The sequence below is a fragment of the Ornithodoros turicata genome, chromosome 1 (genome assembly GCF_037126465.1).
Source record: "Ornithodoros turicata isolate Travis chromosome 1, ASM3712646v1, whole genome shotgun sequence".
Classification (NCBI taxonomy): domain Eukaryota; kingdom Metazoa; phylum Arthropoda; class Arachnida; order Ixodida; family Argasidae; genus Ornithodoros; species Ornithodoros turicata.
This window is the reverse complement of record NC_088201.1, coordinates 209453701-209461125: the sequence shown is the minus strand read 5'-3', so window position 1 is coordinate 209461125 and position 7425 is coordinate 209453701. Positions and strand designations below refer to the sequence as shown.

The 7425-nt window shown below is 45.0% G+C and overlaps 1 non-coding gene across 1 annotated transcript; it reads right to left on the bottom strand.

Annotated features, from left to right (window-relative positions):
• Nucleotides 1–778: 778 nt before the first annotated feature.
• Trnav-gac (transfer RNA valine (anticodon GAC)) lies at nucleotides 779–851 on the bottom strand. The gene has a single exon. It is a non-coding gene; the product is annotated as a tRNA-Val (tRNA).
• Between the last annotated feature and the right edge of the window lie 6574 nt (nucleotides 852–7425).

The following is a 7425-nucleotide window of genomic DNA, read 5'->3' as shown; positions in this document are numbered from 1 at the left end:
ACATCTAGGTGCTTTTGATATTTTTTAAACATTTCCACATTCATATTCAACGTGCTGTACATGTTAGTTTGCAACCCCTGATATCGAATCGAAATGTGAGGCAGTATGGGCTCATGAACACACCGGTGTAACATGAGCAACAATAAGCCAGACGACATGTAAACATGTCGCAAACCGCTGTTCCATCTTGCACATTTGTCATGCACATCTAGGTGATTTTGATATTTTTTAAACATTTCCACATTCATATTCAACGTGCTGTACATGTTAGTTTGCAACCCCTGATATCGAATCGAAATGTGAGCCAGTATGGGCTCATGAACACACCGGTGTAACATGAGCAACAATAAGCCAGACGACATGTAAACATGTTGCAAACCGCTGTTCCATCTTGCACATTTGTCATGCACATCTAGGTGATTTTGATATTTTTTAAACATTTCCACGTTCATATTCAACGTGCTGTACATGTTAGTTTGCAACCCCTGATATCGAATCGAAATGTGAGCCAGTATGGGCTCATGAACACACCGGTGTAACATGAGCAACAATAAGCCAGACGACATGTAAACATGTCGCAAACCGCTGTTCCATCTTGCACATTTGTCATGCACATCTAGGTGCTTTTGATAGTTTTTAAACATTTCCACATCTTTCATATTCAACGTGCTGGACATGTTAGTGTGCAACCCCTGATATCGAATCAACATCTGAGCCAGTATATGGGCTCATTAACACACCGGTGTAAGGATGAAAGATGAAAGTCACTGAAAAGGTTAGCCAGCTGTAGGGATCGAACCCACATCTTCTGGATTGTCGGTCCAGGGCTCTACCAATTGAGCTAAGCTAACACGCCTCTCCAGCGACTTTCGGGGTGCGTCATCTGAAGGGACGACAAACCAGCCACTCACTCTCACTCACCCTCCTTTCACTCTTACATTTTTTACTCACTCATACACATTCATACGACGGAAATCGACACAAGCGGCACCTGTTGAACAAGAGATAAACTGATGTTCTGAGACTGGAACAACATAGAAGGGACAGATACAAACAAAGCCTCAAACTGCCTAAGAAATCAACGATGAAAGATGAAAGTCACTGAAAAGGTTAGCCAGCTGTAGGGATCGAACCCACATCTTCTGGATTGCCGCTCCAGGGCTCTACCAATTGAGCTAAGCTAACACGCCTCTCCTGCGACTTTCGGGGTGCGTCATCTGAAGGGACGACAAACCAGCCACTCACTCTCACTCACCCTCCTTTCACTCTTACATTTTTTGCTCACTCATACACTACTCACTCTTACTCACTCGTACATACTTTAGAAGATATGTTGAGATAATGCTTACATTTCTTAAAACACGTTGCTCCTCATTGCAAGACAGAACAAATACATGATAGTGCTCATCATACTCAACTGCAGTTAATGTTTGTATGAGAAAAATGGTATCAGTGTTAAAGGGACTCTGACCAGAAGTTCGACAAATCTTTCGTTTGCATCTATTACGAAGGTATAATATGCCTCCAAGCCACACGCGAAATATTTTGGCTGTGCGCGGCGGCAAAGTTTGCCAAACGGCGAGCTGAAAATCGGCTTCGCTTTTCCTCCTCAACTCGCGCAATCGGGGCCGAAATATAGCCTCTTTGTAGTGGACATCCTCCAATTTCCGTGTGCGTGACGAAAGCACGAGGTCCACGTTCATTGGGCGCAGGACGGGAGGTTCTCTTGTTAGTGAGTTTGTGAGAGCGCCGGCATCCGTCCGGAAAGCGATCTTCAATATGGACGTCGAAGGAAGAAATGCGGAGCCTTCGAGCCCGGAACTTCTTTCTGACGTTTCTGCGATCAAGAAGAAAATTCTGCGTGCTGAACAGCTCGGTAGGCCTTCGAAACGTCGCCGATGCCGCGAATGCGAGACGAAGTTAGAGTTCTACGAACATCGGTCACAGTTGGAGCAAACAGCATGAGTCGCCTGTCTTCAGGTAAGCGATGAGCTTTTTAACGCACACTGTGATCGAACACGTAAGCGTTCTCTGAAATTTCGTGTTCTGATATTTAATGCGCACTTGCTGTTCATGGTCCCGGTGTGGCTGGTGTGTCATAATGCCGAAGGAGATCGAATGCTTGTGCTGCCAGGAGCTCGAAAACACTGCCGAATGACTGCAGTATGAGTCCATTACAACCCACGAAGATTTCCAACTTCTATGCTTCAATATGACTGTCCTGAAGGTCGCATATTGAACTCCGTGGGCAGCGCGAACCTATGAGCGACTATATTGACAAGTAAGTCACATGTGCCCTTGTCGAACGATGTTAAAATTTGGGCGCCCAAAACTGGTTTGGTCCTGGATTAAAGTCGTTAAAAACTCCAGTACAGGGCGCAGCACGTAAAAAGACTGTACAGTACACAACTCTGAACTGGAGAAAACCAATAGTGACAAATTTGTAATTGTCAGTGTGCTGTGTCCTGAGTCGCGTTTTTATGTATTGCCCTGTGCATAAGGTTTTAGCGTAGGTTTTTATCGATATTGAGTGTTCTTGATTGTCGATTCAGTGAAAAGTAAAACAATGTTGGTTTCTAAAAGAACACAGCATGTGTAGTAATGTACAGGGTGTGGGCAGGTAAACTGCAGTTGCTCTCAGGTACTTGTAGAAATGACACTGCACACACACACTGTACTGTAACCGGTTACCTATTTGCCTAAACTATATTTTATGTACATCTGTGTAGACGATGCAGATACACTGCGTATCGCCAGTTTGCAAGGTGAGTATGGCACAAGCTTGGGAAAAACAAAAGCATGGTCATCCCAGCCTGTGCAGTGAAGAGGGTCTGACAAGCCTTTCCCACAGAAAATGCCACAGGCTTCAAGTACCCAAGATCCTAACTGGAGGTACCTCTTCGCACAGCTCGTCTATCGCATTTAAAATAATTCAGCATCTGTATTTGGGATGATTTAAAGCTCTCGGTATGATGCATGGTTCATGAGTTCAATATGTTGTGTTGAAACGCAACACTAGTCCTTTTTAATGAGTCTTGCGGAACGACAGATAAGCACTCCTTTCGTGACATTGTGTACCATTGCTACAGTGAAGAATTTCTCGAGCAAGACTCATGAACGAACGAAAAACAGAGTCTGTCTTTCAAATGTGTATGTTCCTTGTAACTTCCGTATTTGTTAAGTGACGCATATTGATGTCCCCCCTCATGTAATGCCTGTGAGGGCCTTTGAGATATATTCATAAATAAATAAATATCAAAACTGGAAAAAGATGCAACACCTATCCTCTCTTTGTGTGAATGATACATAAACATTCTCAGAAGATCCATGACTTGAAAACCCGAGACGAGGTAGGGACGATAACAGCCAAACAGTGTCTCAGAGATCCCATGGTCCCAGAGATCACGGCCTCCGAGACCGTGTTTGTGTTTGTCTGTTATCGTCCCTACCTCGTCTCGGGTTTTCAAGTCATGGATCGTCACCACCAGCTCACTTGCTACCTAACTTTCCTTTCGTTATCATTCTCAGAAGATTTGTACATAGTCACACTTTGCCTCATTTTGCCTAAAGCCTAGTTCCACCTCTTACATCATCTCCACATCTTCAATCCCCAAAGCAGTACAAGGCTAAAGTAATCAGCTACTACATAAAAAGAAGGAGGGGGAGGAAAACAAAAGCTGGCACATCTAACCTTCGAAGAAACCCTGGTGCTTTTACGGGGCTACTCACCGCTCAGTCCTGGACCAGATCCCGATGGAAAACAGCTTTTCTGAGCCTCTGTGATAGATTCCCTTGATTGCCCTGACTGTGAGGCACAACTCATAGGCTTGGTGGCATGTGGGCTTGCGTATGATAGTACAATTTGGAAAGGGAGCAAGGAACATCTCTCTACGGTCTTAAGAAGGATATCAACATTACCTGTCAAGGTACAGCATTTCATGTTGCTTTCAGTAAGTACAACACTCCTCATAGCACTTCCCATTCGTGTTGGGAAAGCATGCTGAAGTTAGCTCAGGCAGTGCATCCAGAACTGTGAATCAGGTTCATAGAGAGCACCTCTATGAACCTCTATGAGAGGGACAGCAACAATGTCCAGTTAAGACTCTCTAGGGATTTTGTGCAGGTTTGGGGGTCACACCTTTTAATAGTGTTGATGGAAAGCAGGGTGTGTGAAACACTGACCTCTGATAGATGAATTCTTGTTATTTATAACCAGGTACCCATGTTCTAGTAATCTAGAAAAAGCCTTGGCTCTCTTGGATGAAATTGCTAATGAATCTTGAGTGTCTTTTGTGGAAACAAGTTGTAACTGCCTTTCTATCCACCCTTCTTAGTTGCCCTAGCAAAAGCAAATATGTAATGCTGTACACCTTATCTGATGCTAGCACACTAATTGCGTTGAGTGTTCTCAGGCTTCTGAAACGGAGCTACCTCGTACATACGCTGTGCCATGTCGGCAAGAACATAAATCAGACAGCCTTTACTTTTTTAAATTGGCCCTTCAGTGCTTCATGTGACTGCAAGAATGGCACCCGCAAAATGATGGGCAATGAGAATGATTTCTGCAATGTATTGAGCTTTGTAAAACAACAACTTCATTTGAAAATATATTTCAAAAGCCGGGTGACGACCTCATAATGTAGCGTCCTTTACTGCAAACACCGCTCAACACAACAATTAAAAACAGAGCGTCAACGTTTTGTCGCCTATCTGGGTGGCATCATCAGTACAACAAAGGCCAAAGACGAGCACATTAGCCTATCTTAGGGCATCATACACATCCGATAGGGGGCCACGGTTTGTATTACACACTGAAGCATCACGCCTGATAAAGCAGGATTCTAAGAAGTTTCTAGGGCCCCATCGCTAGTCATGTGCAAAGGTTATGTCCCTTAGGACAGCAATGGTAGAGTAATTCGGTCTTGGTTAGTTAAGCTAAGCACTAGTAGCCCTGGCAACGTCCCTTGTGTGCTCTTTTAGTCTTGTCCCGCGTCTTTTGTCTATCTCGCCAATGTAGGTTGCATCACATTCCATGCACTCAACTTGATATGTGCAGTCAAAATGCCTGATGGGCACAGTGCCCTCCAAATAGCGTATGAAATACGTTGGACGAAAGGAATGCGCACCACCGATTTGACTCCTTTGATGTTGTTTTTTATTGTTCTCTGTTGTAGGGATGATGTCAACTGGATAGGCAATGAAACGTTTACTCTACTCTTAATTGTTGTGTTAAGCCGGTGTTCTCAGTAAAGGATTATACATTATGAACTTTGCTTGAATGATTATTAGTGGCGAGCTTCATACCCTAAGCCACTACTCTAACAATTGCTTGTGGTAGTGTGGCGAAATGGAATAACGAGCCTTGTAAACAATGTACTTGGAAAGATATTTATTTATCTCTCATAGGTTGAAGAATCCAGTGTGGGGTTACATAACGGAGGGGCATGTAATCATACAAGACCGATCATCAAAAGGCCTTGCTTTTGACTAAATTAAAATGGGAAGCGATTGTAACATAACAATTGTTGCATGGTGGCGATATGATAGATTCTCCTCACGAGTTACAACGGTTACGGTTAGTTGAGAAACTGCATATCAGTAGTAATGTATCAGCTCAACTAGCCGGCAAGTCACATCTTTGTCTGGACGCCATTAATTAGCTCTAATTGCTAATTGGGACCCCCCACATTAATCAGGACCCACCAGGGAGTCATTTCACTAATTGGGGATCATCTAAGACACGTCCAGACGAAGATGTGAGTTGTGGGCTAGTTGAGCTGATAAAAAATAAAAAAATAGGTAGAAAATAAAATAAAAAGATAGAGATAGAGTGGAGAGAAGGAGTTTAGTTGAAGATCAACGACGTCATCTTGAAGAAAGCGGCCCGGAACGGCCGCTGACCGTCGCTGGGCGACGGAGCACAGAGGCAGGTTGCAAAGCATCGCAGCACCAGTTCCGCACATCCTGTGACGTCAGCTGTGACGTCATCATGGCATGTCTGGGCAAGTTAGGACAGCTCTGGACATGCAAGGAGAAAAACACTCGTAATACAGAGGCTGGGAAAGCAAGAGTATGCAAACCATCAATAGCTAACAAGAAAAAACAATTAGTTACACAACAAATGAGCCCACCAGAACAGGAGCGCAGAACCATGCGACTGCTCCATCCGAGAGGCAGGCAGAAACTGACTCGTAATGCTTTTTTGTCCTGTATAAAGCCCCGCAGCTGCACCCCCTAGCGGTTACTTTCTCAACTAATCTCACAACAAAATTATTAAGAATCACGCCAGCGCTACTCCCGGTCCCAAGGCAGAAGATGATAGAAAATGGCGGGAATGCCCGGACAACAGCAACCAGCACTGGCACGAAAATCGCAAACAAAGCGGGAACAAAGTTGACGAAAGCATTAGTTACGCAACAAATCACCTCACCACAGCAGGAGCGCAGACCGATGCGACTGCTCTCGTCGACAGCCAGGGATCAAGTGACGACGGAGCGAACGACCGCACGTCTTCTCCAAACGAGAGCCAGAGGTGGACTGACGTAAGCGCCACTCTACGGGTGCTACGCATGCGCGCGCTCGTAGCGCCCTCTGCGCGCTCCTACCGCCACCTGCGAGAGGCTAAGAGAGAGAAGAGCATTCCTGCGCCCCCTGCTGGCAGTTCTCATTGGTCCAGACATCATCCTATTGTCTCAGGGCTACACTGTTTTTTTTCCACTAATGCTCCTTTGGTCAATCTGCAGTGAAGCCACGGTATGACGTCATCATGCACCTGCGTGGCTCAAGGACGCGTGCGCTCTAGACAGGGGACCTATTATTTATTGAATCACTATCCCAAGATTATTTCCTTTATTCTTCTATAACGATTGCATAGGAAACTATTGCAGAAGAGCACCATGCATGAAAGCTGATCGTAGGAATTCCAAAGTCTTACTAAATGAGACTTGCAAAAGAACAAAACATCCTAACATGTAACTCCATCAATGGCTAATAAGAGGACTAGGCACTCAACAAATCAACGCGCGCAGAACTCGGGGCAGCACTATCGTCAAGACGACAATGTTCCTTGTCAAAAAAGAAAAAAATACTAAGCGTCAACAAAGGAAAGCATGCATATCGGGGCATATCAGGACACGTCAGGACAAATCATACGACTGCTGGGCAACAGAGGAAAACAAACACTTGAACAGAGTGAAAAAGGCACTCACCATCATTTTTCCCGTTCACAGCATTCCCTCATTGTAAATCCGCTCGTCACAAAATCCACCTGCATCGTCGAACACCATTCACCAGTGACGAACCACTCATCCGCACCCCATCATACGCTCTTCCACTGACGGCCAACGCCAGGAGCAGAATTTGCGTGTCGAGACCCGTCAGTGTCCAAGAGAGAAGTGAATCCTTGCGCCCCCTGCAGGCCGTTCT